This window comes from Diceros bicornis, assembly GCF_020826845.1.
Source record: "Diceros bicornis minor isolate mBicDic1 chromosome 16 unlocalized genomic scaffold, mDicBic1.mat.cur SUPER_16_unloc_1, whole genome shotgun sequence".
NCBI lineage: Eukaryota > Metazoa > Chordata > Mammalia > Perissodactyla > Rhinocerotidae > Diceros > Diceros bicornis.
The window spans coordinates 2,197,845-2,225,664 of NW_026690870.1; the positions used below are offsets into that span (position 1 = coordinate 2,197,845).

Sequence of the window (27,820 nt, forward strand, 5' to 3'; positions counted from 1 at the left end):
TAGACCTTGCAAAAATAGGAAGGGTGTGCTGAACCGTGGGCCCATGCAGAAACAATTGTAAGGGAAAAACATTGTAGGAGCCGCTAGAAGTAACGTGAGAAAGATAGTTACGAAATACTCTGTAGATCATATTCTAGGTACAATAACATTTTATCACAAACCTCATTTTCATTTTATCGCCTTAGTTTGCCCCCAAGGAACACGGAAACAGTCCCTGCAGTGCTCGTCGTGAGTTCTCAAAAGCTTCAAATTTTCCAGGGCAGAGTTGGAACGATGCTTCTCTTCACTAATAGTGATTAATTCAGGGAAATCTTGCTCACCCTGTCACAGGGCTGTGCCGTTAGTTACCAGGTTGCTTGCTTTGGAAATGTTTAAATAAGAATTCTCCCACCTCTAAATAGTAATACCATCCTGAAGAGGAAAATGGATTCTGAGTCCCACCGCGGGGACGGGGGGGAGGTGGTGTAGCAACTTTGAGAGAGCTTAGCAGCAAATGAATATTGAAGCCAGCATGTTCTCAGAAATTCACAGAGCATCTAATTCCCTACCGATCCAGTCGCCGTACCTGCAAGTCTCTCAGTAGAAGGCGTGGTAAGTAGGAAATGTAAATGTCTACTTTATCAGAGCTCTGACTTCTCGGTACTCTGGTACTCTCATTTCAGTAATTCAGCCTGCCCGTGTCCCGCTGCTGGATAAACATGATCCTCTCCACCTCTGCCCGTGCGTGTTCTCTGTTGTTTGACATTGTCCCCTTCGTGCTAACCTCTTTATAAGAAGAATTTTTGCAGCAAAGGTCGAATGCAGTGGCCTGCTGGTAAATGCTTAACAACCGGCTCTCCAAAAAAAAAAAAAAAACAAAACCCTGAATGCGTAAATATACGTATAAGCATTATAAATTGTAACGATATAAAGGATGTGAAGCACACCATTACAAATAATAAAATATGCAATACTCTTCATTATGAGTCCAGAGAGCCAATTGATTCTCACAGAATGCCTTTGTTGATTGTTGCCAAATGCTTGTGTCCATAGCCAATCTATAGTTGCAACTGACAAACAAATGTAATTCCAACACGAATGTTGACTGATATTTTCATTTACATTTATGAGCGAGACAGTAGCGAAACAACCAAGATGTGTGTTCAGTGAAATGTCAGAACTTTACTTGTACATTAATGATATAAGTAATTTCATATATTTTTTTTTTCTTTGCTAAATTGGATAATGGTTTTCGAATACTGGAAGAAAATTTCCTCGATTTTTTATCCTATTCACGATATAATGGCTATGGACATGATACACTTTTCTATTTAAATTGCATTATTAACATCGTCTCCAGCACTTTCTTAAGTCTAGAGCCTAGACTCAAAACAATAAACAAAACCAAATCAACCCCTGATTTTTGGCTTTGACTGATTTCCATGGTGTAAATATTCCCAGCAGAGTCAGTTTCAAGCAATCAACATAATGCCACCGAATGAGGAGTTGGAAAGAGATGCGCAGTAAGTAGCAATTTAATGTTTAATAATGACTGTGTTTAACAATCAGCCCTCAAGATTCTTGAAAATTTAACCATCAGCTGTCATGAGGCAGTACCAGCCGACTCCAGGACGTCACAGGCTGTGTGTGCTGTTTTCAGAACGCAGAACAAGCCTGGCCTCAGAGTGGACGGCAGTGCAGGGATTGTTTCATCTACAGAGGCGAAGTGCTTCACCGTTACTTAGCTGGTGGGTTGAGGACACAGATTTTTTGTTGTTCTTCCATTATTCAGCCAATATTTATGGAGCGCCTGCTACATACTAATCAGTAGGATGCCTGTTGAGACAGTAAACCCATGGTGAATAAAACAGACACAGCCCTGCCTCACGGCGCATATGTTCCCCACTAGCTCTGTGTCTACCAGACTCTGCTGAATCCCTTCCCTCCCAGGTCGGCTCATGCTCTCTGCTCAGCACCTCGTGTTCTGGAGCCCGGTGGAAGGGCTCACAGTTGTGCCAGACAGCCAGGAGCCAGCCTTGACCACTCCCTCGCCTTCCTTTTCCACAGCAATTCACCAATCCTGGCCATTTCCCTTCCTGCCGGAGCTGCCAAGCCCTCCCACTACTCTCCCCCTCTGCTGCCACGACCCTGGCACAAGCCCTCATCATCTCTCGCCTTGACTTCTTCAGAAGCCTCCTAACTTCCTGCTCCGTCTTCCCTTAGTCCGCTCTCCACCCAGCAACCAGGAAATTTTTTTAAAAAATAAAAAATCCTGTTTTTCATTTTTTGTTTTTTTGGTGAGGAAGACTGGCCCTGAGCTAACATCTGCTGCCAATCTTCCTCTTTTTTCTTGAGGAAGATTGTTGCTGAGCTAACATTTGTGGTAATCTGCCTCTATTTTTTGTATATGGAATGCTGCCACGGCATGGCTTGATGAGTAGTGCGTGGGTCCACACCCGAGATCCGACCCCATGAACCCTGGGCCACTGAAGTGGAGCGCGCGAACTTAACCACTAAGCCACCGGGCCAGCCCCCAAAACCTGTTTTTGTGTCATTCTTCGGCTTAAAACCCTGTAAAGACAGTCCAGCATGGTGGTGCAAGGCCTCACCTCTGGATCCAGCCCACGTGGGTGTGTGGCTCACCAGCTGGGTGACCTGGGGCACGATTATATAGCAGCTCTGTATCTGTTTCCCCACCTGCAGAAGGAGGATGATATAATATCCACTGAACAGGGTAGCTTTGAGGATTAAATGAGTTAGCATATGTGAAGTGCTCAGAACAGTGCATCGTCCTTATCATCATCATCGTCGTTAGGATAAAGACCAAACCCCTGACCCCAATCTTCCAGTCTTGGCTGTCAACACTCGCCCTGCTGCTCTGTGTTCCAGAACCCAGTCCCTCTCTGCAAGGTCCTCACCACACTTGCCCTTGCCCGAGCTCATCTCGCCATTGCCATGACTGCCAGCTTTGCCTTTAACTCAACTCGTCCCTCAGAGCTCCTTCAAGACCATGTCTGCAGTGAAGCCTTCCCTCACCCCAGTCTAGATCAAGTCTTGTTATGTTCCTTCAGAGCATGTGTCCCATTGAACTCAATTAGGATGCGTATATAACAGTCATGCCCCGTCTACATTGTGGGCTCCATGAGCATTCCCAGTGCCATGTACAGTGCCTGTAACATGCTAGGTGCTCCATATATATAAAACCTTTGTAGTAAATAGGGCTTATCTAAGACCCATCTGAGAGAACACTTGTTGTAAGCCATGTCTCATTCAGCAAAATTCCAGTATGAATTAGAAGGTTTGGCTGTATGCATGGATTTGATTAATGGTGGTATTTGACATCAACTCTTCACCCTGTTACTCCCATTTCCCAAAACTTCCAAGGGCCCTGCTTAGCCTCTACCAGTGCTCTACGAGTGCTCGGCATGGCAGGAAAAGAACAAGGATAATATCAAGACTTTGGGGCCTTGCCAAAGTATTTCACCCTATAGAGTTGCTAGCTGTGAGCAATCTCCACTTCCCAAGGCCATTCCTAGAGATTCCAGTGAGTAAGTAGTTGTCACAAACACTTATTGAGCACTCACTGGATACAAGACATCATAGCAGCTGTTTCCTACATGCGACTAAACTGGAGAGGGGGTCAGCTTTTCAAAGGAGAGCCTGAAAACCATGGAGGTTCACCTCACTAGGATCGAGCGATTCTTCCCTTGTGGGCACCTGACACAGTGGCTCCAACATATTTTATTATGTGTTTTAAGTCTTATCTATTAGGGAAACATACTAAATTATTGGAGTGAAATGTCATATCTGGGATTTGCTTTAAACTATCCCAACAACAAAAATGGTAAGGAGAACAGATGAGACAAGAATGGCAAAATGTTGGTAACTAAAGCTGGGTGAGGGATGATGGATACATGGACAGAGAGTGGGTGACGGGATTCATTAGACTAGATTCTATTTTGGATTGTGTGTGAAAATTTCCATAACAAAGTTTTTAAATAGCCTCAAAATAGCAAAATAGCTAAAACTGATAGAACTGTAGGAATTCATTGACAAATCCACCATTGTGGTGGGAACTTACAACATACTTCTTTCAATTACACGTGGATCTAACAATCAAAGCTTAATTTCATGGGCACAAAACTTAGCACCCAACAACTAGAGCATACAAAATCTTTAGAAACACACATGGATGGAACATTTATAGAAATTGATCATATACTAAGCCATAAAACAAGTATCAACAAAATTCAAAGAATCTGTACCATATAGACTATGTTCTTGGAACACAATGCAATTATGATATAAATCAATAATAAAAAGACAAACAAAACTGTCTAAATATTTGAAAGTTTGAAATGCATTCTAAGTAACCCATAGGTCCAAGAAGAACTGTCTGATAATGAATCAAAACTTGTGAAATGCCATGAAAACAGTACTTGGAGATATATTTATAGCTTTAGCTTTATTTTATTTATTTATTTTGTGTGTGTGTGTGTGTGTGTGTGTGTGTGTGTGTGGAAGATCAGCCCTGAGCTAACATCCATGCTAATCCTCCTCTTTTTGCTGAGGAAGACTGGCTCTGAGCTAACATCTATTGCCAATCCTCCTCCTTTTTTTTTTCCCCCAAAGCCCCAGTACATAGTTGTATGTCATAGTTGCACATCCTTCGAGTTGCTGTATGTGGGACGTGGCCTCAGCATGGCCAGAGAAGCGGTGTGTCGGTGCGTGCCCGGGATCCAAACCCGGGCTGCCAGTAGCAGAGCGCGCGCACTTAACCACTAAGCCACGGGGCCGGCACAATAGCTTTAGCTTTAAATGCTTATTTTTACCTGAAAATTAGTGAGCAAAGTACACATCTTCAGACATTGGAAAAATAACAGCAGAAAAACTTTTTAAAAAATGAAGGAAACAGATAAAGAAAAAGAACAGAATTTTATGAACATGAAAACCAAAAATACGTTCAAGAAGACTTATGATGTCAAAATTAATTCTTGGAAAAGGTTGATGAATTTGACAAAATATCTGGCATGATATATGAAGAAAAAATAGAAAGGACAAATCGATGGTATTAAGAATGAAAATGGGACGTAACTTCAGATAGAGTTTTTTTGTTGTTGTTGAGGAAGACTTGCCCTGAATTAGTATATGTTGTCAATCTTCCTCTACTTTGTATGTGAGCTGCCGTCACAGCATGGCCACTGATAGACAAGTGGTGTGGGTCTGTGCCCAGGAACTGAACCCGGGCTGCCGAAGCAGAGCGCACCGAACTTAACCACTAGGCCACTGGGGCTAGCCCCAGATAGAGGTTTTTAAAAGTTAAGAGAGCAAGAATATTATGAACAATTGTATGACGTTAGATTTGAAAACTTAGAAATATAATCATTAGTAGAAAATCTTCCTACAAAAAAAATACCCAGCCAAATGGTTGCCGTGGTAAGTGCCATCAACTCTCAAGTAACTTATCCCTCCACTCTTATACAAACAGTTCTAGAATTTTTTTTTAAAAACAAGAGGAAACACTTCTCCCCCACCCCCACCACGAGGCTAATACATTGATACCCAAACAAGACAAGGACCAAATCAAAAAGGAAAACTCCAGGCCACCTCACTTAAGAAATGCCTGGCACATTTGCATTTCATTTTTCTTTCTCCTTCCCTCTAGAAATTGGTATTTCAATAGACAAATATCATATTAGCCAACATTTAATCACTTAAGTGCAAATTTCCTTTTTTGAGTTAACTCAGAAAAACTTGGGCAGACCAGTCTAATGCTTAGAATTGCTCTCAAGGTCCCATTTATTTCACCTACTTAAAGAAATTATTTTTGGTTCGACATTTTTCACACTGTTCTTAGTTTCAAGCAAAAAGAGAAACAAGTTAAATTAACCTAAGTTTTTGTGTGTGTGTGTGTGAGGAAGATCAGCCCTGAGCTAACATCCAATGCCAATCCTCCTCTTTTTTGCTGAGGAAGATCAGCCCTGGGCTAACATCCGTGCCCATCTTCCTCTACTTTATATGGGACACCGCCACAGCATGGTTTGACAAGCGGTGAGTTGGTGCGTGCCTGGGATCCGAACCTGCGAACCCCGGGCCGCCGAAGCTGAGGGCGTGAACTTGACTGCTACGCCACCGGGCCAGCCCCTAAATTAACCTAAGGTTTTATGGAGATAGAAACAAGTTACCAATTTTGGTTGTCAATTATCCTCTTCAATCCTGCCTGGGCTGTCAGGATGGGCTAGGATCCCTTCTGGGAGGGGGAGTGGCTTGGAGGGGCCTGGGCTCAACCCAAGTTGAGTGCCTCTGAATTAAGTAAAAAGGGCATAGCTGCTTTCAAAGCCCAAATACCAACTCCCAGAACAGTTCCCTACGATTAGGAAGTGCCAGGCCCATAAGTCTCCATAAATATTTGTTAAATAAATGCAATACAAGGCAGATTTATTTCTTATTTATTCTCTCCTCTGGGGAAAATGGAGTCACAGGTAAAGTTTATATTTCTGTAAAATAATTAGATAATATACATTTCTAGGGAAAAATGCTCAGCTACATTATATAATAAGATACCTTGATAAACTCATAACTTAATAAAAGCCAAAAAAGAGAGGGAGAAGGGAAATTTAAGCCTGCTAAATGATAATGCTTCTTATTATTTTCTAGGTATAATCTAGGAATCCATTTTCTATTACATCAGAAACAAAAGCCACAGGATAGTAAGCATTCTTGCTTAAAAGACCAGTGTCCAATAACATCAAATTAAACAGCTATACATTGACTACTGTAAATTAAATGAATATCAGCGTTGAGTTGCATAGGTAGAATTTTATATGAATGAAAAAGTATCAAGGAGGTAGGTAAGCCCCCAGTACAAATGCTATGGATGACATTTATGAACTGACTCTCCATCCATAATATCAAGATAAGTGGGTGGGAATGAGCAGCTAAGATAAAATGTATATCTGGAATTCAATTTTGATGTGTCAATGCCAGCAGAGATATAACACAAAGTAATCAGTGAGCTAGAATATGTATGACTAGGAGAAAGGAAAAGAACATTTTCTCCTGAGTCTTGTTTCCTGTGATGAAATAATTGGCCCCTCATGAGTGAGTGTGCAGTACAGATTGGGTGTAGAGCTAATCATTGGAAACGAACTCGTTCTATTAGGTTGATGTCAATGAAAGTCATTACTGAGGGTCAAAATGATTGACTATGGGTAATTCTGTCTGGTTCAACATAATACATCCCTGAGCTATTGATCTGAATTTGATCCATGTGGCATTGTGTGTGGCTTATCTGAAAGTGGCATTTAGCTATCTTCATGTCTAGAAGACCATTGAGCTGTGGGCGAGGAGGCAGCAGCAGAAAGCAGCCGAAGAACCAGACAACACAGAGCAGGATGTGACTTAATGACCACAAAGACCTAGTTAGTAATGGCTAGAAAGACCAAACACACTGGTTCAAAAGCCAAGATGTACAAGATAATTAGAAGAGAAAGAAGCGAAAAGAGATAAAGAGAGTAGGGAAAAAGATGATTGTTTTTTTAATGAACGGGAAGGAAGGGCAGATGGAGGTGTGCCATGGAGGATGGAGAGCAGCAGACCCACTACAGGGATGAGAAGAAATAGCTGAGGTGGACGCGAGAGGCCAACTCCAACAACACTGGGGGCCAGGGCAAGTGGTCGACATATCCCCTTAGGGTCTCATAGGTGCTTATAGGTCTGTGGGGACATTGGGTGAACAGACAAGCTACGTCTGTCACTTCAGTGGCCTCTGGGGGCAGGATGTGTTTCACAATGCCCCATTGTAACAACTAGGGGCTAAAATGAGGCTGAGATGACCCAGACCTGGCAGAGGGCAGAGCTCTGGGTGGCCAGGCATAGCTTCCACTCCCACTTCGGGGAAAGCAAAGGGCAGAAGCAGAAGAACGCTGCCAACCCTACAGGAGAAAATGGACCTCTCTCCAGTCCTTGAAAATGATGAGAACAGGAACACATCTCTCAATACATCATCTACTCAATCATATTATGTATCACAAAGAAAAATATCAAGTCGTCTTTAGATTGAGTCTACCAAAGGCATAGATCCCTGCCTCCCCATGACAGCGGATGGGACTAGAGCCTGACAGGGAGTCTCCTAAGGGGATCAGAAACACGGTTCTCTCTCTATGGTGCAGCCCATGGGTGCTGCCCACCTGGGGTGTCCGAAGCCAAATCACCATCATCCCCAACAATCAGCACTGCACCTTCAGTCACCAGAGCCAGATAACTGAATCACCCGAGATATCTCCTCCTTTCCCACCCAGTGCCAGGCTTGTAAATTCCACCTTCTAAATGTTCTCCATACCACTATCCCTTGCGTTCCATCAAGACTTTTTGCCTGGACAACTCTAACAGCCTCCTAACTCACCTCATTGCCTCTGTTCTGCCCTCCTATTCCCCAGGAACCTTCCTTCTAAAACTCATTTAATCCAGCCACTCTCTGCCCAAAGTCCTTAAATGGCTCCCATTGCATTCAGGACAAAGCCCAAACTCCTTATCATGGTCCAGGTCCCCCATGGGTCCTCTGCCGACTTGACTACACTCATCCCTTGCCACGCTGAAGCAGACCCTGTGTCCACCCGTGCTGAATTATTACTGATTTCTCAACACACCACTCTCATATAAGCTGTGTTTGTACATACTGTTCTCCCACTTGGAATTTCTCCTCCCCTTATCCACTCAGGGAACTCTTCATTCCTGGTTTCTCAACACAGGCATCACCTCCTCTATGAAGTCTTTCTAGATTCACGTACCCTGGACTTACCTCCACTATAGACTCAATCACATCGCCTGGCTCCGTTTACATGAGTCTCCCCCACCAGACTGTGAATCCCTAGTGGGCTGGAACTGATTCTTACTCGATTTTGAATTTCTAGTACCTCATATTGTCTGGGACAAATGGGTATTTAATGTTTATTAAGATTAAAATGAAATTAAAGTGCTCAATTCTGCCCCAATGTTCAATTGAAAAATCAAGATCTATCTATTATCCAGTGTCATTGGCCCAGCCGCCTGTGGATTCTGATGAGTGGCATGGGCATTTCAGTGTGAGAGATGGCATTTGTGATGATGGTTGATGAGAAATGATCAGCAAACCGTGAAGCCAGGAAGCTTCATGTATACTGTGTGACTCAGCTCTGAGCCCAGAATCTCACTTGACGAAAGTGGTGAAGTCAGAGTGTCTGGTCCTGCTGACCGACATCTCAGCTGCTGGTGCCCGTAAATCAATCTCTTTTGAGTCTCAGCTTAAAGGACAGGTTGGCTAGACAACACTTAAATTAAACTCCGGTGGAAGGACATTTTTATTGCTCTAGATCTTTCACAATTGTTACTTACGAACGACCAGTCAAAGCATAGATAGACAAAGGCTATTTTCTGTCATCTTTGCATGCTGTCAGTGACAGGTCATCTCAGGACTACACACTTCCCTCAGAACGCTGCCCTTTCCTGCAACAAGGCAACCACAGAGCTGCCCTGAGAGCTGAGCAGGTGATGGCAAGTCCCTCGCCACCCCCTTGCCCACCAGTGTCCCTCAGTGATTGCATCCACAAACCAGAGAGCTGGTCCTTCTATCGAACACGATTAGATAAAATTTCCCTGACACGTTTAAGTCATCACAAAGCACCACTGTTAATTTCATTAAAAGACACGTGGTGCCATTTTTGTGTCATTTGTGGCTGAAACCGTGCTAAAATTAAATGTGATGGAAAGTTTAGGAAAAACTGTGGCTTTGTGTGAGATTTCCAGAAGTGTCTGGTGATGGTGAAGAAGAAAGTGAAGGCTTACAGGGACTAGATATGCCTTGAGCCCTCTTTAGAAAAAGATGGAGTAATAGTAATATGTTAAAAACCCTGCACCAGGGGTCAGGAAGACGGGGTCTAGTCCCTGCTCTGCCACCAACTGTGCTGTATTGTATTAGCCACTTAATCCTGTTGGGCCTCAACTTCCTCATCCTGCAGAGTGTTGATCTCATATTCTTTTCGATGGCTTGTAAGCCTTTTCTTCAAATGCTCTAGTGTGGATCCATGAAAGGGGACAATAGCTCTCCCCGTGGCCCCAGTGTTGTCCTGGATCAGCTAGCACCCTTCCCTCTGAGCCGAAGCTACTCCTGGGGCTGAGAAAGGGGCCAGGATTTTATTCTCTTAAGTCTTATTTACTCTCTACCATCAAGCAGCAAACCTCATGGGTTCAGAGGTTCATTCTGTGAGCAGGGTGTGCTGAATATTCTCTTTGGTCCCCTTCCCAGATCCACGTGCCTCCCTTCTCCGTCTAGTTCTGTGTCTCAGAAGCCTGGAATCTATGAATTGCATCACACGGCCCCCTTGATCCCTGGGTTCCCTTCAGGTTTGGTCAATGGGAGGCATTGGCATGAGATTGGCAAGACAGAGGACATGAATACTGCTGTTCATGAATATATATGCATGAATATCACTATCTATTACAACTGTAGCTAGAGTCTAGAAGTTTTGGCCTTACTTGTCCTTAGAGATAGGGTATATCTTCAATGCGTTGTGTGATGCTACATGAAATCAGGGAAATAGAGCTGTTTCTTAATGGAGCTACGATACCTCAATCTCCAAACACCATTGTTCTTTGATGGGGCGCCTCTGTAGAGGCTGTACCCTATGCTGGGTGAAAGTGAATTCTCTGAAGTCAGACACGTCTGGGATAAAATATCACTCCTGTTACTTGCTGTGGAATTATGAGCAGATACTCAACCCCTCTAAGCTTCAATTATATCAAAATGGCAATAAGAATAGTAGCCACCTGAGATGGTTAGTTTTATGTGTCAACTTGACTGCCACGGGGTGCCCAGATTAAACATTATTTCTGGGTGTCTCTGTGAGGGTGTTTCTGGATGAGATTATTTAAATCGGTGGACTCAGTAAAGTAGATCACCCTTCCCAGTGTGGGTGGGCATCATTTCATCTGTTGAAGGCCCAAAGAGAACAAAAGTTGGAGGAAGAAGGAGTTCGCCCCTTTTTTCTGCCTCACTGATTGAGCTGGCACATCTTATCTTCTCTGGACCTCAGTCTAGAACTTACACGGTTGGCCTTCCTGGTTCTTAACCTTCAGACTCAGAGTGGAACTATGCCACCAGCTTTCTTGGGTCTCCAGTTTGCAGAAGGCAGATTGTGGGACTTCTCAGTCTCCTTAATCGTGTGAGCCAATTCCTCGTAATAAATCTCTTTATATATTTATATATCCTATTGGTTCTTATTAGTTCTGTTTCTCTGGTGAACCTAACTATTACACCACCTCATAAAACTGTTGAGATTACTGAGCAAAACACTACCATGAGGTGCTTATCACAGTGCCTGGCACACAGTATGTGCTCAATAAAATAGGTCTATTATTGTAATTATTGGTAATAAAACTACTGTTAATAATATATCCAGGGAGTATCTCAGTTAAGAACCAGAAAACTTATTGTGTGATTTCTTTGAGAGCAGAGACAGAAGTGCACATTTGGCTGTTTGTAATTCAGCAATAGTAAATTGCACCACCCATATTCATTGCCCTTCCCATCTCATCTTCTAGTTAGATTTCCTCATGACTTTCCTTTATTTTATCCCTCTTAGAGGATGAAAATGATCTGAAGAGTATTTTTGATTTGATGATTCTTTGCAAAATCCCTTATGTTCTCAGAAGGAGCAATGCCCTTTAAAATCTAATCAACAAATAAACAAGCCAGTGACCACAGGGAAGCCTGCACAGAATGGAAATGTGTGTCACTTGGAGGTCTCTTATGATTTCATATTTTAAAAAGACAGAGATGCAAAGGTTTATTTTTAAGGGGTATTTATTTATTGCTACCAACACCTTTTAAAGATGCATCAAAAATATAAAGATTTACAAACTATGTATTCAGTTCATTTTCATTTAGACAATGTATAAAGCTTGTTGGTCTCAAATATTTTTGAAAACCCCATTAACTTGATCTTGATTTTTAATTGAACATTGAGGTAGAAGTGGGGCACTTGAAATTTATTTTAATCTTTAGAAACATGAAATATCTGTTATGTCCCAGACAATATTAGATATGGAAAATTCAAAATTGAGTAAGAATCAGTTCCTGCCTTAGGAGTTTATAGTCTAGTGGGAAAGACACATGTGTAAACAGATCCCAAGGATGTGATTAATTCTGGAAGTCTACCCTATCAGTATACTAGGATATTTTCACCAGGTTTAACCAAATCAGAAAAGGAGCCCACTAAGTTTCTAAGAGTCTTCAAGGCAGCATTTATGGTTTTATTGATGGCAGGTTGATGGTATTAGGTTAACTTTTTAGTCTGGGTGAGACCTATTGTTTGAGTTCCCCATCCCAAACATGAGACTTGAGTGTTGTCCAGGTAGAAAGGAAGCATGGACATACCCTTACATGCCTCTGTGTTCCCTCAGCTTCCTGGAGTGGCCTCGAGCTCACTGTAATTATCTTAAAAGGTAGATATTAATAAAATGCTTATCCATTTGACTTTATGCCTACAGACTAATTTTCATTGGTGTTTGCGTAATCCCTTTTAGTATCTCTTATTCCTGGCTGGATGTCTGTTTGCAGGTAAAGTTCACAGAGTGTTAACGTTATTCAGTCAATCAACAGTTGTTTATTGAAGACCTGTTTTGGGGCCCAACGAGGAAGAGGCAGCCTTGTTGGTAGAACAAGTGGTTACCTGCTTTGTGTGACCTGAGAGGCATTAACAGGAAGGTCCCTCTGCCACAAAAAAGAGCCTCCTTTCCAACACATATTAAACTAGCAGCTGTTGCCCTACATTCCACCACTAGAGACTCATTATTTTGATTTAGCAGGCATCCTCCTTTAAATGTCAATTCCAGGTTAAATCTGGTTGATAAAAACACGGGGTTCATTAACTCTCCTCTCTACATGTTTGAAATTTTCCACGATAAACTTTTTTTTTTCATGTTTACACTCTTTTTGACCTAGCAATTTCATTTCTGATCCTAAGGGTATAATCTGAAATTCAGAGATTTGTGCATGAAGATATGCGTTGCAGCATTATTCATAGCAAAAGCATCAAAACAACTAAGTGGCCAAGAATAGGGGAATGATTAAGTCAATTATAGTCCACCCCTGAGCTAGAACACTGTGCAACATTAAAAGTGATATTTAAGAAGGGTTTGTGTAATGATGTGTCACTTATATTCATAAGTGAAAAAGCAGGACCCCAAATAGTTTATATGATACAGTTCCAGCTGTGTAAAATGTTAAGGATTGAGGAAAACAGAGTTCTAGGAGACAACAGAAAGCCCTGGGTGTGACATGTGGAAAGTAATATGTATGCTGTTTCTGTGCTCGACTGCAACGAAAGATGTACCAGGACCAGGCACAGAGTGAATGAGGACATTTATACACACACACTGCCCTAGAGTTATTTTGTTTTGTCTTATTCTTCTTTTTTTTTTTTTTTTGTGAGGGAGACTGTCCCTGAGCTAACATCTGCTGCCAATCTTACTCTTTTTGCTTGAGGAAAACAGTCCCTGGGCTAACATCTGTGCCAACCTTCCTCTATTTTGTATGTGGGATACCGCCACGGTGTGGCTTGAGGAGCAGTGTGTCGGTCCACGCCTGGGATCTGAACCCGTGAACCCCAGGCCGCTGAAGCAGAGAGTGTGAACTTAACCATTGTGCAGCCAGGCTGCCCCTGCTCTGTCTTATCCCTAAATGGGAAGTGGAATAAGCCGCGTGGCAAGTGCGAGTGGGCCAGCCTGGTGACGGCTGCGTCAATTACAAGGAGACTGGATGGGGCGGGACTAATGAACTATCTGAATGGAAATGACCAATCCTGCAGAGAAATGGTTTCTGCTGTCACATTAGCAGTGAGCGGCTGGGTATTAATGTTGGCAGGGAGAGGGTCTCTGATACACCAGTGAGTGCGGTTTGAGTTTGTGCCTTTCCAACTATGGTCTAAGATATGGAGAGAACCCAGCCAGTCACTAAAGAGACTTGGGCAGTAATTTAATGTAGTACACATATGACAAGAAAAATGTTTCAAAATGTTAGCAGTGATTCTCTCTCGGTGATGGATGTATGGATGATTTTCATTCTCTTGCCTAAGCTCTTGTGTGTTATATAAGTTTCTATAATGAGAAAACATGGATATCAGTAATCTTGTGGGGAGGAAATATGTAAATGTCCTGGGGGAGTCAACCCATTAGTGAGCACTTACTATGGACCAGGCATTGTATTAAGTGCTCTACAGAATCCTCTCTGCAAACTCATGAGGTAGCCAGCATTATCATTCTCATTTTACACATGAAAGGAGCCAAAATTTAGAGATATTAAGTATTCAGCATTAGCTCACATTTCTAACAAAGCGGTAGAGACAAATCTTTCTGATTAGAACCTGTGCTCTTAGCCACGACTGAACGAACATGCTCTCTTTCTCGTGGTTCTGTAAGAGCATCACCATAAGATAGTGGTCCTTTCGATGGGTGAAAAAGTAGAAAGGGTAATTTGAGGGCGTTCAACCGACGTGTATTAAGTGCCATAGGACATGGCCAAAATGAAGGTGGAGGGTTGAACACACATTACTTTTGCTGAAACCCCAGTAAAACCCCAGTAAAGGGAATTTTTTTAAGCACAATAAGGACAGAGAGAATGGGGAAAGAGAAAACAACAACCAATTTTCGCAAATCATAAAGCAAATGAACAAATATGTGAAACTTAGACCCTCAGCCGGCAGCCAGAAAAACCAAAACCAGCCCAATCTGCACCATGGATTTCTCAAACATTTCAGGAAGCAGCAGCAGCAGCATCCTCTTTGGAAGCGAGAGTGAAGATGCTGCAAAAATCAGGAGGCTGGACCACTACAGACCACCAGAAAGGCTACAGGTGAGAGACTGATGAGATCAAGGTTAGTCAGCACAGCAGCAACTGGAACTCTCACGCATTGCCGGGGGGAGTGTAAAATGGGACAACCTAGAATGGGACAACTTTGGAAAATAGTTTGGCCATAGTTATTAAAGCCAAATATATGCCTAATGTATAACCCAGCGATTCCTCTACTAAGTATAAACCCAAGTAAAATGAATGCATATGCCCCCCCAAAAAACATGTACAAGATTGTTCATATTCATAATAACCCAAAATTGGCAAGAGTAGAACACACAAACTGTACTATGTCCATACAGTGGCATGCTATATAGCAAAACACCCCAAAAACTACTGCTCCATGAAACAACATAAAAAATTTTACAGACATAATATTCAGCAAACAAAGCCAAACAGAAAAATGCATACTGCATGATTCTATTTATGTAAGATTCAAAAACAGGCAAAATATATTTACAGTGATAGAACCCAGAATAGCGGTTACCACTGAGAGGAGGGTGGCTGGGAAAGGACAATACACAGTCTTCTGGGGTGTAGGAAATGACCTATATTTTCATGTTGGTGGTGGTTACATGGATGAATATATATATATAATTTGGATAATCTATACATTTAAAATTGTTCACTTTGTGTATGTTATACCTTAATCTTCAAAAAAAAAACACAAGAGGATTGATTAAAAGTTTGAGAAGCAGTTACATTTCCAAATCTTTTCCCACTTTGCAACCAGGCAACTTCCATTCCCTAATGCTGGCAGGAAACTAGAGGTTGATCCTGTAGAGACTATAAAATAGAGGGAATCTGGACTGGGACATACTGGCCACAATTTTGGGCAGGGAAGCTGTGCTGAAAACAGGGGTATAGAAGACCATCTCTGAAAATAACCCCAAACAATTGCACTCCTCCCTATACGGGCATGCTGCTGCTCCCATCAAGAGGTCGACTCATGTTGACTCCATTGAATCTGCACTGGGCCTATCTTCAACCTATAGGATGCAGATAGTGACATCCTGGGACTTCCAAGCACTGGCATTGAGAAGCCCTGTCAGCCTTCACTATCTCCTTCTGAGAACTTCTTGCCATGCTGTGAGGAAGCCCAAGTAGCCACATGGAGAGGTCAACATGGAACAGAGTCAGGCCCTTTGCCCAACAGCCCAGCTGGGCTCCCAGCATCCAATCGCCAGCCATGTGAGTGAGCCATCATGGAACTGGATCCTCCAGCTGGGTGGGCCTCCCCAGCTGATGTCATACAGAACAAACACAAGCTGTCTTTCTAAGCCTAGCTCAAACTGCAACATTGTGAGTAAATATATGATTGTTATTTTAAGCCACTAAGTTTTGCAGCACAACAATAGATAGCCAAAACAAAGGGGAAGTGACTATGAATACTAAATGCATAAGGACCCCTCCCATCCTTCTTCCTCCATTCTGCTTCCAGAATGCTGGCAGCCAGTCTTTCACCTTCTAGTAAGAAATGAGAGAGTCCTTCTCTACACAATTGGACTAGTTGTATCAGTTTTCTAATTGTGGCAAAACAAACCATCTCAGAACTTATTAGCTTAAAACATCAACATATCATGATTCTGTCTGTACGTTGGGCTGAGGTGGGCATTTCTTCCTCTGTATGTTCTTCCTTAGTGTTACTCACGTGGCTGCCTTCAGTTGAGAGCTGGGCTGGGGCTGGAACATTAAGATCCCCTTGCTCACATGTTTGGCAGTTGGTGCTGGCTGTTTACAGGGGGCACCTCAGTTCTTCTCACACAGCCTCTCATCCTCTAGGGCACACCGTCTCTCCAGCAGCAAAGCCCAGACTTCCTTACGCAAAGACTGGCTTTCAAGAGGCTGAAAACAGAAGGTGCAGCTCCTCTTAAGCCTGGACCAGAAGACGTACAGTGTAACTCCAAAACCAGTCTGGATTCAAGTTAAGGAGAAATGGATTGCACTCCTTGAGGGCAGCAGTGGCGCAGTCACGTTACAGCAGGGTGCCCTTTGGACACCAATCTAAGAGGAAAGAGCTAACGATATTGACATGGGAGTTCCTCAAGAAGTAGCTCAGCCATATGATGGACAACAGAGGCCCCTTCCTCTGGGGCCTGTTGTTCCAAGTGCGTGAAGAAAGGGCAAACCCCAATGTGCAAGCACTTTTCAAATCTCTGCTCACATCCTGTTGGCTGCTGTTTCATTGGCCAAAGCCAGCCACTTGGCCAAATTTAAAGTCAGCATGGAGGACTACATGCGAAAATGGGGGAATTCTTGCATCTGTTTGTGCAAATAATCTGTCACATGCAGAATTAGGCTGTGAGCACATGAAATGCTCAGAATTTCAGGGACTTCTCTTGGAGTTAAGCATTTCAATTTAATATTCAGACCATTTTCACTTTAGCCCAGCTGACAATTATAGGCATAAACCCTCTTTCATTTGTCATTCAAAAGAAACATTTTGAGTATAACATAAAGCAAATATTTTGTGTCTCACATGGAGAAGCTGACTGCCAGCCCACCTAGACAACCAGATCTAGGTGATTAGTTGAATATTTTATTGCATTAGCTCTAATTTACTTATAAAAATAAATGGGAAAATGAAAAAGGAAGATGTTAATGTTAGGGATAATAAGGCCACATTTCATAAATGTAATAAAACCAAGACAAGGAGTAAATCACTAAGCGTGTATTTTGACTTGTCAAACTAGGGGATATTTGCCATATTTGTGCTGGATCGGAAAACGTTCTTCTAATACAAAGGAGAAGAAAATTTCACGACACCATGGAAATGGGAATTTTGCCAGCCATGTAGATGAGTGTTATTATGTTGGATGACCTTATCTCAAAGACCAGGAATATGGTACATCATTTTCCCAAGGTGGTAAAATGAGAAGTGATACCGTGAGAGGGACTGGGTTATACATAGATACAGTGACTCTCTTCCACATCCTGGCCTTCAACTCTCTCACTAAGAAGTTCACCATATTAAAGGAGCCTCCACATAGTTGGACCCATTTTCTTGGTGTAGATGGAAGTTGACACCACTCTTCATTATGGGTTTTCCCCGTTGGACACCATCACCATTTCCAAGTTCGTTTTCTGAGGCACCTTAGTAGGGTCCACCCTAGTAATGTACTATTTAAATTACTTGAATGAAAAGAGAACTAACAGACCCTGCATTATGAAAACTCCCCACCCAACACTCCCAGCCCTCTCTGCCACCCACAAGACTCCTTGAAGAACTGGACCTCAAGATGAGAAGCGACATATTTCCTCTTTTGTTAGCTCTGAGAAGCTTCCAGACTGGATGAGAAGCCAGAACTTTTCATCTTGTGGGTAAGTAAGAAGTGGTTTAGCGTCTTGCCACAGAAAATAGATAATGTTTCACTTGCGATCTTGGGTCTAGAAAAATGTTCTGCCTTTGGAAAAATTTTCAAGGAGACCTCGTTACATGTCCTGTTGCTTTATTTATTGAAAGTTGTTATAGGGGCATCTATCTTACCTTCATTTTCGCACCTCTGCTTGGGCAAGGAATGTGTGTTTTAAGTGGTAGTATGGAACTCACTGAAATGCTTTAGCACGCTCAAAAGAGATGGTGAATTGTGTATTAAGGGGCTTAAGGTGAATTAAAATAAGAAAGTTTTAAGAAACAGAGTCTGAAGCCAATGTGATGTATAAGCAATTTGTCATTAAAAATGAATAAAACAAAATCTAAAAAGATGAGTGAGTTTACTGAAGTTGCATAGCGAATTAACAACCTTTTTTACAAGCCACACACCTCATCTCCAAAATAAACACATCAGGGCAGTTAAATGCCAGGCTCACAGTGAAAGAATTGTGTGTTTTATTCACAGTCAAAGTATCTACAGGTCAGTATTTTTCAACCAGCGGCTTATGACCAACTGGTGGGGGGCGGGGCCATGAAACCAACGTAGTAGGTAACAACCAGCATTTTAAAAGAAATGAAAAGGACTATAATTATAAAGTATCAGATGCTGCATGTGGTGAATATTGATTTCTGAAACTTGGCTCACTTCCCTCTATCTCTGTGATGTAAAATGTATTTTTCACAGTGGGTCATGGCCAGAAGTCCCTCAAATCAGCATTGCTAGACACTTGAAAAAAGCCAGACACAGAAAGGCAAATACTGTATGATCTCACTTGTATGTGGAAGTTACAGTAGTAACTCATAGAAGAAGAAACTCATAGAAGCAGAGAGTAGAATGGTGGCTGCCAGGGGCTGGGGGGAGGGGAAGATGGGAGGTGGTGGTCAAAGATGTTAAAAAACAAAATTCAACGAAGTAAATTTAAAGATCAAATTGGCTTTATTTGATGATTCATGCATCAGGCAGAATCCCATCTAGCAAACAGAAAGGAGCTCCAAAGAGCTTTACAAAAGGAAAGGTTTTTGAAAGCAGAGAGGGAGTGAGACAAGGAAGTCGTGAACAGAAAAAAAAGATTCTTTCGAGCAAGTTCACCTTCTTTTGAAGGACAAAAGGGGTCTATTAGGAGGATTATCTCACAGCGCTGATTGAGAAATTCCAGACTGATCAGTTAAGATTACTTTCCTGGGGGAGGTTGAAACTGCAATTAGATGAGGTATTAAGTCACATTTTGGTGACGTGGGCTTAGCTCAAGTGACTCCATCTTGGGCCTACTGTCTCTTTTTTAACCATTACCCCTTTTTGATCAGACTCTCATGTTAACTGAGAGATGTGATCAAAATTTAAGGCATTAGCACCACTCTCAGCTACTGCTCTCAGCTTTTGGGGATCCTTTGCGTGGTATCCATAGGTCATGACATTTTTTGTTTAATCACTGTGACATTCACAGGTCACATCTTCAGGTTCACAATCTCTAAGTCAGACATTCTCTTTGTTCCTTTTCTGATGTTCCACCCTTAGCGAGATCATTTGTTTGGTGGTCAGCAGCTGGCAACATGCATTTAAAGCTTGTGAGAGAACACAACACACCAGGAAGATTGTTATGATTATCATGAGCAGGATAATTCCCAATGTCTGGGGTGCATCTCAAAGCCAGGGTCCACAAGACTCAATCCAATCAAAATCAAACAAGTCAAAGACAGACCCAATTGAAGGAGTCACCTTTTTAAGCCAAATGTCTTGCTCAGTGATCTTATGTAACTGAGTTTCAACTTCCCCAGAAGCGTTAATCCAGGAGCAGCAGGTGGTGTTCGCCACAGCGCAGACACCTCCCTGCTCAGTTAAAAGATAATCAAGGGCTTTCCTATTATCAAGAACACTTTGGCCAGAGAGTCTAAGGATTTTTACTGGGCAGGTTGTTGCTTTAGCAGCAGATTCTACAATCTTTCCAAGAGTTAAGAGGAGGTTTCCAATCAAAGCTTCATTTATATTTACCTCTAACCAAGAAAGTAGGGTTCTGCCAAAGGAAGAGAATCCTGAATCATGAATGCCTCCTAGTAATTCCCGTTTGAATCTGTGGCTCAGGACTGGAAAGGTGACAGCCTTGGAGGCCGGTGAAATTTAAGTGTCTGTAGACCATACAGATGGTTTTATTCTGGTGATTTTTGCCTGTGTCCCTTTCTTTGCATAGATCCTGGATGCAAAGTTCCCTAAGTTTGGGGTTGTTAACCAGAGACAGGGAAACGGACCAGGGCGTCTCTAGCATTATGGACAGATGTGTTTTTTGATGACAAATGAAGCAGTCTGAAAAGTGACCCCCCTTAGCAATGGCCTAGGAGATACAGATGATGGCATTATCTTTCTAGGCCCATGTCAGAATAAAGAAAGAAAGAGAAGAGGACAGGGTTTCACGTTTAGTTAAAGTATGAAGTCTTGATCTGGCCTCTTGGGAGGAAGCAAGTCTTTCTTGATGTTGGCTACTTCTCTTCCTCGTCACTTTGCTTAGGAGGTCTTCAGCATCTGTACAGGACCAGGTGTCAGGTGGAGGCTTTTTCATCTGTGAGAAGTGTACCCAAGCCTCAAGTCCCTGGAGTTTGACTGCCAGCTGGGTGGTGAGGAGGAGCTGGTATAGTCCCTTCCAAGGAGATCCAAGGGCAGTCTTTGTTCTGAGTGATTCCAACTCAGAAGGGTAAGAGAAAATTAGAAGTGCTAGTTTGGAGATTCATAGCCAGATATTTTAGGAAACTGGAAGAATTCAGGATCCAGTCCAGTTTACAGATATATAGCAAAACCTCAAAGAGATAATAGGATTAGAATCTTATGTAGACAAATATGCAAGCATAATTTTTCTCTCTATTTTTACTCCCCTTTTATCAAAGATAATCACAGTAAAACTAATTGCTTTGTATTAAACTCATCCGGATTATTTTCATAAGTGCAGGAAGAATAGTGATTGACCGTATAAGCTCTTTTTAAGACTGTTTGCTGGAACTTTGTAAGCAAGATATCAGGCTGATTTCTCCAAGGGGCTTTATTGGCTCCATAAAGCCAACTTTAGTTTCTTAAAGGTTTCTGGGCATCTCCAAATCTATGTACATCTCCCCGAAATATGGCATTCTAGTCAAAGCCTTAGTAATATAACCAATGTGTTCAATTGTGTTCTGTTACAAGGATAACAGATTCTTACTGAACTTATGCAAATAACTATATTGCCCTAAAAAGAATACTCATGAGTTTCTGAATTGTGGAGAGATCAAGTAGGGAGAAAAAGTAAATGATTCATCTTTATTTAAAAGGGTGTACTTTACCAAATTGCTGGTATTCATAGACACCTTAGGAGAAAATGTTTCCTTAAATCTGGAAAAATAAAATATCAAGGAACTGGTAATATTTCAAAGAAAAAGTTATTAAAATTTTAATCATCCTCCTCAGTTTAGTCAGTCCCGTGTGATTAATTTTTGTTCTGTGAGAATCCAGTTTTCCATTATTTCTGGAAATTCTTATCCAGTTCAGTTTTATGATTTTAAAGTTATTAAAAACTTGAACTTGTCAAAAGCCCTTTCCATGAATCTCCTTGAAGATGAAGTACTTTTGTGGGAACACTTTTGCAAAACATCAGAGTAAAACAATAACTGTCTGTGAAAAGTCTTAAAGATGCTCTTTGTTAAAGATCTGATGGGAGTTCATTATAATGGAATTGACAAGGAAATTTGGTTATTTCTGTAACATGCAACATTTTAAGATAATAACTGGAATTATGACTGATAACATTATACCAGGATGTACTAGACATTAGGAATTTCATATAATTTCTGGAACACTTATAACATACCTGTACCTATACGAATACTCCATAAAGGAGGCTTTGTACTAATTCTTATTTGACAATGCTTCCCATATGATTTAACATATCAAATAAGCCTAATTAGTTTAACATCTCCCTTTTTGCAAGGAGAGAAAACAAATCTTTTGAGATGTTCCAGGAACCCTCTGGAAAATCCCAAAGTTAATTTGAGGTCAAAAAGACTTCATTTAGAATTGATTTTTGGGAAGTTTGTCAAAAAAATAAGAACGGTTTTTGAACACTTGGTCAAATAGGATCATAGGACACTGTGTAACAATACCTAGTTATCTATTTAACCATAGTGACAACTAAAGACTTCACATGCAAGTATAGAATGTTACCCAATTGTCAAAAACCTTAACTCTTTTAATAAAGAAGATTCAGTAGTAATCAAAGACCTGATAAAGATAGCACAGGAAATTATTTTGACAGGTCACAAATTCTTTGTTTTCTAAGCAGATTACTTAAGAGGTAAAGAAAAACCTTTCGAAATCTCTAATCAGGAGCAGACTAAAAGTCTAAGAAAACCTTGTCCTTTTATCAGATGAAAGAAAATTATGTTCTAGTTTTACATAAGTACATTGCTGATTTTAAAACTTAATTTTATGTCTCTTATAATAAATTCATTTGATTTTAGCCAACTTTACACAATGCAAGATTCTCTCTCTCCCTTTCTCTCTTCCCAATTTTCTATTTAATTAGTCCTTATTCTCTTCCTTCCCATCCTGAAATAACCAGCCTCACTTTAGGACAAAATTACTTTCTTTTCCCTCAGAAAATGCATCTCCATTCATAACTTCTCCTATCAAAAACAGATACCCTACTTTCCTAGCTTACAGACATGTTTCCCTTATTACTTCTAGTAGTTTAAATCACATATGTTAGAATTTTTTAACACTAAAAAACCTTAGTTTTTTAGTGAAAATAAAGAAGTAAACAATTATGAACTGTCTTTTATAATAGCATTCTGTGGCTTGGTAAATTTATAAATACTGTTGATAATTTTTGGAAACGTGCTTTCTTGTAGTAAATTTCTCAGTGTGGCACAACACATGTCTACTAATAGGCCCAAATATCTTGAATTCCTTTGTAAAGCAAAATGTGGATAAACCTATGTTCAGTAATTAATATTTCAGTATTTTACCTTATTTAGAAATGATCTAAATATTCAATGCATTTAACTTAACTCATCATTTAACGTAACTTAGCAAAACTTTAAAGTTTCAGGTTACCAAAAAGATTTGGGGAAGCTATTTTAAAAGTTCACATAAAACTTTTTATCCTACTTAGATCTATTTAATTTACTTGTTCTTAACAACCATGTTTAGACTACCTCAAAAACCTTCATGAGAAGAGTCATAAGACAGAACAACCAAACCGAATTGGCAGTCCAAAACAAATGGGACAAGAAACAAAGGAAATGCAAAAGAACCAGAAAATAAGTGACAAAACAGCAACATTAAGCCCTCATATATCAATAATTACCCTAAATGTAAATGGATTGAACTCTCCAATCAAAAGATACAGAGTGGCAGGATGGATTAAAAAGCAAGACCCAACAATATGCTGCCTTCAGGAAACACATCTTAGCACTAAAGACAAGCACAGGCTCAGAGTGAAAGGATGGAAGACAATACTCCAAGCTAATGGCAAACAAAAGAAAGCAGGTGTTGCCATACTCATATCAGACAAAGTAGACTTCAAGATAAAACGGGTTAAGAGAGACAAAGAAGGGAAATATATAATGATAAAAGGGACACTCCATCAAGAAGACATATCACTTATAAATATATATGCACCCAACATAGGAGCACCAATGTACATAAAGCAACTATTAACAAACCTAAAAGGAGACATCAACAACAACACAATAATAGTAGGGGATCTTAACACCCCACTTACAGCAATGGATAGATCATCCAGACAAAAAGTCAATAAAGAAATAGTAGACTTAAATGACAAACTGGAGAGATGGACCTAGTAGACATATACAGAGCACTCCATCCAAAAACAGCTGACTACACATTCTTCTCAAGCGCACATGGAACATTCTCTAGGACAGACCATATGTTGGGAAACAAAGCAAGCCTCAATAAATTTAAGAAGATTGAAATCATAACAAGCATCTTTTCAGACCACAAGGCTATGAAACTGGAAATGAACCAGGAAAAAAAAACTGGGAAAGTGACAAAAATGTGGAGATTAAACAACATGCTACTGAACAACCAATGGATCATTGATGAAATTAAAGGAGAAATCAAAAACTATCTGGAAACAAACGAAAATGATAACATGCCATATCAAACCATATGGGATGCAGCAAAAGCGGTCCTGAGAGGGAAACTCATAGCGATACAAGCCCACCTTAACAAACAAGAAAAAGCCCAAATAGGCAACCTTAAATTACACCTAACAGAACTAGAAAAAGAAGAACAAACAAAGCCCAAAGCCAGCAAAAGGAGAGAAATAATAAAAATCAGAGCAGAAATGAATGAAATTGAGACCAAAAAAACAGTAGAAAGGATTAATGAAACAAAGAGTTGGTTCTTTGAGAAGATAAACAAAATCGACAAACCCTTAGCCAGGCTTACTAAGAAAAAAAGAGAAAAGGCTCAAGTAAATAAAATTAGAAATGAAAGAGGAGAAATTACAACGGATACCATGGAAATACAGAGGATTATAAGAGAATACTATGAGAAATTATATGCCAACAAATTGGACAATCTAGAAGAAATGGATAAATTCGTAGCCTTATACAACCTCCCAAAATTGAACCAAGAAGAAATGGAGAATCTGAATAGACCAATAACAAGTAAAGAGATTGAAATAGTAATCAAAAACCTCCCAAAAAATAAAAGTCCAGGGCCAGATGGCTTCTCCAGTGAATTTTACCAAACATTCAAAGAAGATTTAATACCCATCCTTCTCAAACTATTCCAAAAAAAAAGAGGAAGATGGAACGCTTCCTAAATCATTCTACGAGGCCAACATGACCCTGATACCAAAACCAGACAAAGACAATACAAAGAAAGAAAATTACAGGCCAATATCGCTGATGAACATTGATGCAAAAATCCTCAACAAAATATTGGCAAACCAAATACAACAATACATTAAAAAGATCATACACCATGATCAAGTGGGATTTATACCAGGGACACAGGGATGGTTCAACATCCGCAAATCAATCAACGTGATACATCACATCAACAAAACAAAGAATAAAAACCACAAGATCATCTCAATAGACGCAGAGAAGGCATTTGACAAGATACAACATCCATTTATGATAAAAACTCTCAATAAAATGGGAATAGAAGGAAAGTACCTCAACATAATAAAGGCCATATATGACAAACCCACAGCCAACATCATACTCAACAGGGAAAGACTGAAAGCCTTCCCTCTGAGAACAGGAATGAGGCAGGGCTGCCCACTCTCACCACTCCTGTTCAACATACTACTGGAGGTTTTGGCCAGAGCAATTAGGCAAGAAAAAGGAATAAAAGGAATCCAAATGGTAACGAAGAAGTGAAACTCTCACTATTTGCAGATGACATGATTGTATATATAGAAAACCCTAAAGAATCTGTTGGAAAACTGTTAGAAACAATCAACAACTACAGCAAAGTTGCAGGGTACAAAATCAATCTACAAAAATCAGTTGCATTTCTATATGCTAATAATGAACTAACAGAAAGAGAGCTCAAAAAGATAATACCATTTACAATTGCATCAAAAAGAATAAAATACCTAGGAATAAATCTTACCAAGGAGGTGAAGGACCTATACAATGAGAACTACAAGACATTATCGAAAGAAATCCATGATGACATAAAGAAATGGAAAGATATCCCATGCACGTGGATTGGAAGAATAAACATAGTTAAAATGTCTATATTACCTAAAGCAATCTACAGATTCAATGCAATCCCAATCAGAATCCCAATGACATTCTTCACAGAAATAGAAAAAAGAATACTAAAATTTATATGGGGCAACAAAAGACCCTGAATAGCTAAAGAAATCCTAAAGAAAAAGAACAAAGCAGGAGGCATCACAATCCCTGACTTCAAAATATACTACAAAGCAATAGTAATCAAAACAGCATGGTATTGGTACAAAAAACAGACACACAGATCAATGGAACAGAATTGAAAGCCCAGAAATAAAACCACACGTATACGGACAGCTAATTTTCGACAAAGGTGCTAAGAACATGCAATGGAGAAAGGAAAGTCTCTTCAATAAATGGTGTTGGGAAAACTGGACAACCACATGCAAAAGAATGAAAGTGGACCACATGCTATCGCCATTCACAAAAATTAACTCAAAATGGATCAAAGACCTGAAGGTGAGACCTGAAACTATAAAACTCATAGAAGAAAATATAGGCAACACACTATTTGACATTGGTTTTAAAGGAATCTTTTCGGATGACATGCCTACCCAGACTAGGGAAACTAAAGAAAAAATAAACAAGTGGGACTTTATCAGATTAAAGAGCTTTTATAAGACAAATGAAACCAGAATCAAGATGAACAGACAACCAACCAGCTGGAAGAGAATATTTGCAAAACATACATCTGACAAGGGGTTGATCTCCATAATATATAAAGAAGTCACACAATTGAACAACAAAAAAACAAACAACCCGATCAAAAAATGGGCAGAGGAAATGAAGAGACACTTCTCCAAGGAAGATATACAGATGGCCAATAGGCACATGAAAAGATGCTCAACATCACTAATCATCAGGGAAATGCAAATCAAAACAACACTAAGATACTACCTCACACCTGTTAGAATGGCTATAATCACCAAGACAAAAAACAACAAATGTTGGAGAGGATGTGGAGAAACAGGAACCCTCATACACAGCTGGTGGGAATGCAAATTGGTGCAGCCTCTTTGGAAAACGGTATGGAGATTCCTCAAAGAATTAAAAATAGAGATGCCCTATGATCCAGCCATCCCACTACTGGGAATCTATCCAACGCATCTGAAATCAACAATCCAAAGAGGCTTATGCACCCCTATGTTCATTGCAGCATTATTCACCATAGCCAAGAAGTGGAAGCAACCTAAGTGTCCCTCGACTGACAATTGGATTAAGAAAATGTGGTATATATATACACAATGGAATACTACTCAGCCATAAAAAAAGACAAAATCGTCCCATTTGCAACAACATGGATGGGCCTGGAGCGTATTAAGTTAAGTGAAATAAGCCAGAAAGAGAAAGACAAATACTGTATGATCTCACTCAGATGTGGAATATAAACCAACACATGGACAGAGAAAACTGGACTGTGGTTACCAGGGGCAGTGGGGGTGGGAGGTGGGGGGTGGGGGGTGGGCACAAGGGGTGAAGGGAGTCATATATATAGTGATGGACAAACAAAAATGTACAACCCAAAATTTCACAATGTTAGAAACCATTAAAACATCAACAACAAAAATAAATAAATAAATAAATAAAATTTCACCTTAGGAAAAAAAAAAAAAAAGGAATAATGTCTAAATTTTACCTTGCCAGGCATATTTCTTCCCATTTAAATCAATAGCAAAATCTTCAGGGTAGAAGTCAATTATACTAGAATCCTGTATCAGGGAGAAAAGCGAAGATTCAAAACAAAAGTCACATATTTCTGTTATAAAGAATTTGATACAACTTTCATTCAAGTTATCAGGCCTGATAAGAAAATGAAGTTTCATTCCTTTTAAAAAATGTTATTAAGATAT

General features: G+C 40.4%; 1 long non-coding RNA gene across 1 annotated transcript; it reads right to left on the reverse strand.

The window, feature by feature from the left end:
• Nucleotides 1–1,789: 1,789 nt before the first annotated feature.
• Nucleotides 1,790–27,692, reverse strand: LOC131401806 (uncharacterized). Its single transcript, XR_009217986.1, has 3 exons — nt 27,607–27,692; nt 2,589–2,676; nt 1,790–1,815 (listed from the first exon to the last, which is right to left on the reverse strand). It is a non-coding gene; the product is annotated as an uncharacterized LOC131401806 (long non-coding RNA).
• Between the last annotated feature and the right edge of the window lie 128 nt (nt 27,693–27,820).